Source organism: Bombus affinis, unplaced genomic scaffold (genome assembly GCF_024516045.1).
Source record: "Bombus affinis isolate iyBomAffi1 unplaced genomic scaffold, iyBomAffi1.2 ctg00000658.1, whole genome shotgun sequence".
Taxonomy (NCBI): Eukaryota; Metazoa; Arthropoda; class Insecta; order Hymenoptera; family Apidae; genus Bombus; species Bombus affinis.
Window position 1 is genome coordinate 20,001 of NW_026109262.1, and position 10,000 is coordinate 30,000.

Below are 10,000 nucleotides of genomic sequence, written 5' to 3' on the forward strand. Positions count from 1 at the left end.
TAATACTCGGTTCGAGCGAAGCCGAGATCCGACACGACCGACCAACGGGAATCGGACGCGCAGAAGTCGCCGGAAGATCGACGACACGAAAACGTTCGAAAATGAAATCCGACGAACGCGCGAAGATACGCGCGTCCGCCGGCCGGGCGAAAAGTACATTATGATATATAACAACCATCGAGATCGAAGCTCCGTTCGTCAGGAAACGACGGGGATATAACACCCGATTCTGAATCCTCTGTGCAGCACACGATCTCGCGAAGAAATACGCACGGTGGCTAGCCCATATATATATATATGTGTGTGTGTGTATATATAATACGATATGCATTCCTCTCGTCCAATTATTCAAGAAAAAGAGCGTGCGCCTCCATCGTTCGGGTGATGTAAAGATTCGATGGGACTCGCGCGACCCTCGGCCTCGAGCGGTCTTTCCTCCCAATATCCAGAAGCCGAGCTTTGAAAAAACTCTAGCGACGGCACGGGTGTCCGACTCACGACATCGAGGCTTCGAAGTCGGCGATCTCCTCCGAACGGATGGCGATCGCGACGACTCAAAGCGTGAAAAATCGACGAAAGAGAACACATCTCCGTTCAGGTGATTGTTTTTTTTAAAAAATAAAAAAATTCGATGGGACTCGCATCCATCTACCTCGCGCGGTCTTTCTTCCCAATATCCAGAAGCCGAGCTTTGAAAAAACTTCAGCGACGGCACGGGTGTCCGACTCACGACAACGAGGATAGACAGCCTGCGGTCCTCTCTGAACGGGTTATATGCGACGAACTAGACGAAACTTTAGTCGTTCAGGTGGTATAAAAAAAAAAAATTCGATGGGACGCACGCGCAGCCGTCGTCCTCGAGCGGTCTTTCTTCCCAATATCCAGAAGCCGAGCTTTGAAAAAACTCTAGCGACGGCACGGGTGTCCGACTCACGACATCGAGGGTAGACAGCCTGCGGTCCCCTCTGAACCAACTTCGGCTAGACTAGTTACGAATCGTTGCTACGCATCGTCATCATAGTCATCGTCATCATCATCATTATCATAGCGGGCCAACATCCACGCAATGCGTTTTCGTTCTAGGTTACCCGATCCACGAGTATGTTACAAGTGGTTTCGTTATTTCGAACAAAACGACATACGAAGAACACACGCCCTATGGGTAGGAAGCACGTTTCGAGAACGACCGAGAGCGGTGAAAGAGACGAAAGGTCGACGCGCATAAGGTATCCATGGATCTTCGAAGAGAACCTTCGAAGATATGTCGGTATCCTTTCTACATGCGCGACTCGCTACTCGTACTTTCGCTCTCGTCGACTCGTTTTAGTCGCTTCGTTCGATCCCAAAGAGGAGTCTTCGATGTCCCGTTGCTAGGAGGAGAGCAAACGCAACACAGACCACGAAACATAGAAGAGAATAGGCGAGCATGATCTCTCCGACACGAGGCACTTTAGAGATTTTGTTATTCGTTTGTACGGTCTCCACGACGCAAAAAAAAAAATACGAGATCGTGGCGGCGGGTCTTTCTGTATACGGCCTCACGCAAGCGCCTCGATCTCATTTCTCTTTACGGGTGGTTTCCATTCGTAATTTTTCGTTCGATATTCGTGTCAAAGTTTAATTTTCGAAAGCTCAAGTTCCCATTTATAGTTTTATTATAAAATCATAATATTCGCAGACGGCGGGTCTTTCTGTGTACGACCTCACGCAGGCGCCTCGAATTCGTTTATGTATGTATATATATATATATATATATATATATGTATCTCTTCATCCCGATGATCGAGAGAGAGTGCCACCTTCTCTTCATATAGTTTCGTAGCTGGAGGGTCGTCTCCTCCTTATGTCTTTTCATCATTTTGCCAACGGAGTAAGCCACGCTCCGGGCGAATTTAACTGTTCTTTGTTAAAGTATATAGCTTGTTGATACGTCGTATATACTTTGGTTCGTCGATATAGGAGGAGTACGGCTCCTTACCGACTTATACAGTTTCGTATTTTTCAAGTGTTCAAGTCAAATTCTTTAAGTTTTTGTGTTATATCGTTAATGATCCTTCCGCAGGTTCACCTACGGAAACCTTGTTACGACTTTTACTTCCTCTAAATGATCAAGTTTGGTCATCTTCCCGGTAACATCGGCAATGCTTATCACATTGGCCGCGCACCAGTCCGAAGACCTCACTAAATCATTCAATCGGTAGTAGCGACGGGCGGTGTGTACAAAGGGCAGGGACGTAATCAACGCGAGCTTATGACTCGCGCTTACTGGGAATTCCTCGTTCATGGGGAATAATTGCAAGCCCCAATCCCTAGCACGAAGGAGGTTCAGCGGGTTACCCGGGCCTTTCGGCCAGGGAAAACACGCTGATTCCTTCAGTGTAGCGCGCGTGCGGCCCAGAACATCTAAGGGCATCACAGACCTGTTATTGCTCAATCTCGTGCGGCTAGAAGCCGCCTGTTCCTCTAAGAAGATTTGTTTGTACGTTGGTAGTAAAAACCCACCGACCGAAGCCGGGGGCCTTCGAGATACCATAAGTTACGTCTATTTAGCAGGCTAGAGTCTCGTTCGTTATCGGAATTAACCAGACAAATCGCTCCACCAACTAAGAACGGCCATGCACCACCACCCACCGAATCAAGAAAGAGCTATCAATCTGTCAATCCTTCCGGTGTCCGGGCCTGGTGAGGTTTCCCGTGTTGAGTCAAATTAAGCCGCAGGCTCCACTCCTGGTGGTGCCCTTCCGTCAATTCCTTTAAGTTTCAGCTTTGCAACCATACTTCCCCCGGAACCCAAAAGCTTTGGTTTCCCGGAAGCTGCCCGCCGAGTCATCGGAGGAACTTCGGCGGATCGCTGGCTGGCATCGTTTATGGTTAGAACTAGGGCGGTATCTGATCGCCTTCGAACCTCTAACTTTCGTTCTTGATTAATGAAAACATTTTTGGCAAATGCTTTCGCTTCTGTCCGTCTTGCGACGATCCAAGAATTTCACCTCTAACGTCGCAATACGAATGCCCCCATCTGTCCCTATTAATCATTACCTCGGGGCTCCGAAAACCAACAAAATAGAACCGAGGTCCTATTCCATTATTCCATGCACACAGTATTCAGGCGAAGGTAGCCTGCTTTAAGCACTCTAATTTGTTCAAAGTAAACGTATCGGCCCACCTCGACACTCAGTGAAGAGCACCGCGATGGGATATTAGTTGGACCGCCCGCGAGGAGCTAAGCCCACCGATAGGACGTACCACATAATGCCAGTTAAACACCGCGAGCGGTGAACCGACACTGTGACACACAGATTCAACTACGAGCTTTTTAACCGCAACAACTTTAATATACGCTATTGGAGCTGGAATTACCGCGGCTGCTGGCACCAGACTTGCCCTCCAATTGGTCCTCGTTAAAGGATTTAAAGTGTACTCATTCCGATTACGGGGCCTCGGATGAGTCCCGTATCGTTATTTTTCGTCACTACCTCCCCGTGCCGGGAGTGGGTAATTTGCGCGCCTGCTGCCTTCCTTGGATGTGGTAGCTGTTTCTCAGGCTCCCTCTCCGGAATCGAACCCTGATTCCCCGTTACCCGTTACAACCATGGTAGGCGCAGAACCTACCATCGACAGTTGATAAGGCAGACATTTGAAAGATGCGTCGCCGGTGCTAGATGACCATGCGATCAGCACAAAGTTATTCAGAGTCACCAAAACAAACGATGGACGGACAGACGAGCCATCCGCCACCGATTGGTTTTGATCTAATAAAAGCATTCCTACCATCTCTGGTCGGAATCTGTTTGCATGTATTAGCTCTAGAATTACCACAGTTATCCAAGTAAATGTAGGTATGATCTAAGAAACCATAACTGATTTAATGAGCCATTCGCGGTTTCACCTTAATGCGGCATGTACTGAGACATGCATGGCTTAATCTTTGAGACAAGCATATGACTACTGGCAGGATCAACCAGGGATCTTATAATATATTCCCAAAAACCAGCATTTTCGTTTAAAAGTTCTCTCTGTGTCGTAGGTGGGACGTAAGCACCGTACGACGAGACTTTTCATTTTATATATATATGTAATATGACTTAGAGAGCAACGTTCCATGGTTCAGTAACAACGTCACTCAGCCACTTTAATTCTCCTCCTCTCTCACCATCATATATCGATACAAAGATTCATACTTCACAGAATTATTTCTGTTTGTAACTTTTCTCCTCCAACTTCTCTCGTAGAATATAACTTAGCGGTAAAGCACGTATACGCATGCTGGACATACCGTAAGAATATTCTTTTATAAGCTTCAACACCTCTGTAGAGACGCGTTACCAGAAGATAACGCACTCTACAGAACGCCAAAAGGACCATCGTGCAGCTACAAATAGCTTACAACCGATGGTCTCTGCAAGAATGGCTACTCCGTAAGTACAAGCACACACGCATCCAACTTTTGTCAAATACGTGCACACAGGTCACCAGCTTCCCGACTAAGGGGAAGCTTGCCACGTTAACGGTCATTACGTCCTAGACTTCGACCCGCGGCGCAGCAGTGTAGAGAAAAAACCAGTACGAGAACGGAGGAACAGTCGAGAAATAGCGTAAAATACACTAAGACTCGAGGAGCGGTGACTGAATTCTCAACCGAGGCCGTAGAATAGCCACGCGCCCAGCGCTGTTCCGACCGAACCGTCCGGCTCGACGCTTCTCTTATAGATACCAAGGGGCCGGCCGGAAGGCCGGCGCCGGTCGGGCTAGCGGCCGCGCGCTTATGGTGCAAAACCTCCGTAGCAACGTACCGTTCGGAAGGGACGCTGGAACTTAGTCGCTCGCACGTTCAATAACTACTATATAAAGGCGATATCCAACCATCGAAATATTTTACCACAAGCATTATTAACATATTATAAATGCATTTTTACCAAAAAATTAATTTTTTTTTTCACCGAAAAATTGCATCAGTAAACATACAGTTTTATCGACTATGGACGAAAAATAACTTTATAATCGATTAAAACACGTTAAAATAACACGAAATATGTAAAAAGATATATACCTTGTAACATTAATTAACGAAAAAATTGCAAAAATATCCCAGTCGTATCAGTCCGACGGAAGCTAATTTTTCAAAAAATTCGACAAAAATGTTTAATCCGATTGTATTTAATAGAGATATAACGATCCCTGTCAAAAAAATTATACCTTATAACGCTTTTTAACGAAATAACTCGAAATAACCATTTCGGACTTTTCGCACCGGCCGAACTTCTTCAAAGTCCCAACGTCCCGTCGCATAGTTCCGTTTCTAGAAAACGTTCCAGCGACCAAATAAACGCTTAATCCCGACGTAAAACGTCGAGATACGTCCATTTGTGCAAAAATATTCCTACCTTGTAACACTTTTAAGCGAGATAACTCGAAAAAACGTGTTCGATACGGAAATTTTTCAAAGTCCCAACGAAAAAATCGAAACTTTGTAGAAGGTCTTGGGGACGACATAAACGCTTAATCCCGACGTAAAACGTCGAGATACGTCGATTTATGCAAAAATATTCCTACCTTGTAACACTTTTAAGCGAGATAACTCGAAAAAACCTTTTCGGTCTTTTCGCACCGGCCGAACTTCTTCAAAGTCCCAACGTCCCGTCGCATAGTTCCGTTTCTAGAAAACGTTCCAGCGACCAAATAAACGCTTAATCCCGACGTAAAACGTCGAGATACGTCCATTTATGCAAAAATATTCCTACCTTGTAACACTTTTAAGCGAGATAACTCGAAAAAACGTGTTCGATACGGAAATTTTTCAAAGTCCCAACGAAAAAATCGAAACTTTGTAGAAGGTCTTGGGGACGACATAAACGCTTAATCCCGACGTAAAACGTCGAGATACGTCGATTTATGCAAAAATATTCCTACCTTGTAACACTTTTAAGCGAGATAACTCGAAAAAACCTTTTCGGTCTTTTCGCACCGGCCGAACTTCTTCAAAGTCCCAACGTCCCGTCGCATATTTCCGTTTCTAGAAAACGTTCCAGCGACCAAATAAACGCTTAATCCCGACGTAAAACGTCGAGATACGTCCATTTATGCAAATATATTCCTACCTTGTAACACTTTTAAGCGAGATAACTCGAAAAAACCTTTTCGGTCTTTTCGCACCGGCCGAACTTCTTCAAAGTCCCAACGTCCCGTCGCATAGTTCCGTTTCTAGAAAACGTTCCAGCGACCAAATAAACGCTTAATCCCGACGTAAAACGTCGAGATACGTCCATTTATGCAAATATATTCCTACCTTGTAACACTTTTAAGCGAGATAACTCGAAAAAACCTTTTCGGTCTTTTCGCACCGGCCGAACTTCTTCAAAGTCCCAACGTCCCGTCGCATAGTTCCGTTTCTAGAAAACGTTCCACCGACCAAATAAACGCTTAATCCCGACGTAAAACGTCGAGATACGTCCATTTATGCAAAAATATTCCTACCTTGTAACACTTTTAAGCGAGATAACTCGAAAAAACCTTTTCGGTCTTTTCGCACCGGCCGAACTTCTTCAAAGTCCCAACGTCCCGTCGCATAGTTCCGTTTCTAGAAAACGTTCCAGCGACCAAATAAACGCTTAATCCCGACGTAAAACGTCGAGATACGTCCATTTATGCAAATATATTCCTACCTTGTAACACTTTTAAGCGAGATAACTCGAAAAAACCTTTTCGGTCTTTTCGCACCGGCCGAACTTCTTCAAAGTCCCAACGTCCCGTCGCATAGTTCCGTTTCTAGAAAACGTTCCAGCGACCAAATAAACGCTTAATCCCGACGTAAAACGTCGAGATACGTCCATTTATGCAAATATATTCCTACCTTGTAACACTTTTAAGCGAGATAACTCGAAAAAACCTTTTCGGTCTTTTCGCACCGGCCGAACTTCTTCAAAGTCCCAACGTCCCGTCGCATAGTTCCGTTTCTAGAAAACGTTCCAGCGACCAAATAAACGCTTAATCCCGACGTAAAACGTCGAGATACGTCCATTTATGCAAAAATATTCCTACCTTGTAACACTTTTAAGCGAGATAACTCGAAAAAACCTTTTCGGTCTTTTCGCACCGGCCGAACTTCTTCAAAGTCCCAACGTCCCGTCGCATAGTTCCGTTTCTAGAAAACGTTCCAGCGACCAAATAAACGCTTAATCCCGACGTAAAACGTCGAGATACGTCCATTTATGCAAATATATTCCTACCTTGTAACACTTTTAAGCGAGATAACTCGAAAAAACCTTTTCGGTCTTTTCGCACCGGCCGAACTTCTTCAAAGTCCCAACGTCCCGTCGCATAGTTCCGTTTCTAGAAAACGTTCCACCGACCAAATAAACGCTTAATCCCGACGTAAAACGTCGAGATACGTCCATTTATGCAAAAATATTCCTACCTTGTAACACTTTTAAGCGAGATAACTCGAAAAAACCTTTTCGGTCTTTTCGCACCGGCCGAACTTCTTCAAAGTCCCAACGTCCCGTCGCATAGTTCCGTTTCTAGAAAACGTTCCAGCGACCAAATAAACGCTTAATCCCGACGTAAAACGTCGAGATACGTCCATTTATGCAAATATATTCCTATCTTGTAACACTTTTAAGCGAGATAACTCGAAAAAACCTTTTCGGTCTTTTCGCACCGGCCGAACTTCTTCAAAGTCCCAACGTCCCGTCGCATAGTTCCGTTTCTAGAAAACGTTCCAGCGACCAAATAAACGCTTAATCCCGACGTAAAACGTCGAGATACGTCCATTTATGCAAAAATATTCCTACCTTGTAACACTTTTAAGCGAGATAACTCGAAAAAACCTTTTCGGTCCTTTCGCACCGGCCGAACTTCTTCAAAGTCCCAACGTCCCGTCGCATAGTTCCGTTTCTAGAAAACGTTCCAGCGACCAAATAAACGCTTAATCCCGACGTAAAACGTCGAGATACGTCCATTTATGCAAATATATTCCTACCTTGTAACACTTTTAAGCGAGATAACTCGAAAAAACCTTTTCGGTCTTTTCGCACCGGCCGAACTTCTTCAAAGTCCCAACGTCCCGTCGCATAGTTCCGTTTCTAGAAAACGTTCCAGCGACCAAATAAACGCTTAATCCCGACGTAAAACGTCGAGATACGTCCATTTATGCAAAAATATTCCTACCTTGTAACACTTTTAAGCGAGATAACTCGAAAAAACGTGTTCGATACGGAAATTTTTCAAAGTCCCAACGAAAAAATCGAAACTTTGTAGAAGGTCTTGGGGACGACATAAACGCTTAATCCCGACGTAAAACGTCGAGATACGTCGATTTATGCAAAAATATTCCTACCTTGTAACACTTTTAAGCGAGATAACTCGAAAAAACCTTTTCGGTCTTTTCGCACCGGCCGAACTTCTTCAAAGTCCCAACGTCCCGTCGCATAGTTCCGTTTCTAGAAAACGTTCCAGCGACCAAATAAACGCTTAATCCCGACGTAAAACGTCGAGATACGTCCATTTATGCAAATATATTCCTACCTTGTAACACTTTTAAGCGAGATAACTCGAAAAAACCTTTTCGGTCTTTTCGCACCGGCCGAACTTCTTCAAAGTCCCAACGTCCCGTCGCATAGTTCCGTTTCTAGAAAACGTTCCAGCGACCAAATAAACGCTTAATCCCGACGTAAAACGTCGAGATACGTCCATTTATGCAAAAATATTCCTACCTTGTAACACTTTTAAGCGAGATAACTCGAAAAAACGTGTTCGATACGGAAATTTTTCCATGTCCCAATGTGCAATTCGAAACTTTTTAGAACGTTTCAAGAACAAAATTAACGCTTAATCCCGATGTATTTAATTAGAATATATCGATTTATGCCAGAATATACGTACCTTATAACGCTTATTATGGAATTAATGCGAAAGGAACTTTCGGTACTTTCGGCACTTTTGGAGCAGTGCGAAACAATTCAAAGTGCCAACGTCCCAGTCAGCTAGGTCCGGTGGAAAAAATTTAAAAAAAAAATAAAAAGAAACCGTTACGTTCGGCTAGACGGCGTCGAACAATAACGATTTCTATAAAAATTTCCATACCTCGTAACGCTTTTTGAGGAATTATTTCGAAAGGAACGTTCGGCCTTTTCGTACCTGGACGAGAGAAATTTCAAAGTTCCAACGTCCCAGTCAGCTAGGTCCGGTGGAAAAAAATTTTTTAAAAAAATAAAAAGAAACCGTTACGTTTGGCTAGACGACGTCGAACAATAACGGTTTCTATAAAAATTTCCATACCTCGTAACGCTTTTTGAGAAATTATTTCGAAAGGAACGTTCGGCCTTTTCGTACCGGGACGAGAGAAATTTCAAAGTTCCAACGTCCCAGTCAGCTAGGTCCGGTGGAAAAAAATTTTTTAAAAAAATAAAAAGAAACCGTTACGTTCGGCTAGACGACGTCGAACAATAACGGTTTCTATAAAAATTTGCATACCTCGTAACGCTTTTTGAGGAATTATTTCGAAAGGAACGTTCGGCCTTTTCGTACCGGGGCGAGAGAAATTTCAAAGTTCCAACGTCCCAGTCAGCTAGGTCCGGTGGAAAAAATTTAAAGAAAAAACAAAACGAAACCGCTACGTTCGACTAGATTACGTCGAACTATAACGATTTCAATAAAAATTTCCACACCTCGTAACGCACTTTAAGGAGTTATTTCGAACTTTAAGGAGTTATTGCGATTATTTCAAAGTCCTCGCGGTACCACGTCGGGACGCGATACGCTCTTACGCGTTGCTCGCTCGCTCCGCTCGCTCGAAAAAAAATATGGACCAACCCAAAACCAATCCCTTTCGCGTTCGTTCTTCGATCTCGTTCGAATCTCGGTTCGAACGCGATCGGGAACGGTTTTAGGTTAGGCTAGAATCGTACGAGCGAGCGCAGCGAGCGAGCAACGATCGAAATTTCCACGCTGTAAGCGTACTAGATATTTTCCTATCCCTGTACGTTTTTTTTATCCGTCGTAC

The 10,000-nt window shown here is 44.3% G+C and overlaps 1 non-coding gene across 1 annotated transcript; it reads right to left on the reverse strand.

The window, feature by feature from the left end:
* Positions 1-2,045: 2,045 nt before the first annotated feature.
* LOC126928196 (small subunit ribosomal RNA) lies at positions 2,046-3,968 on the reverse strand. The gene has a single exon (XR_007716420.1). It is a non-coding gene; the product is annotated as a small subunit ribosomal RNA (ribosomal RNA).
* Between the last annotated feature and the right edge of the window lie 6,032 nt (positions 3,969-10,000).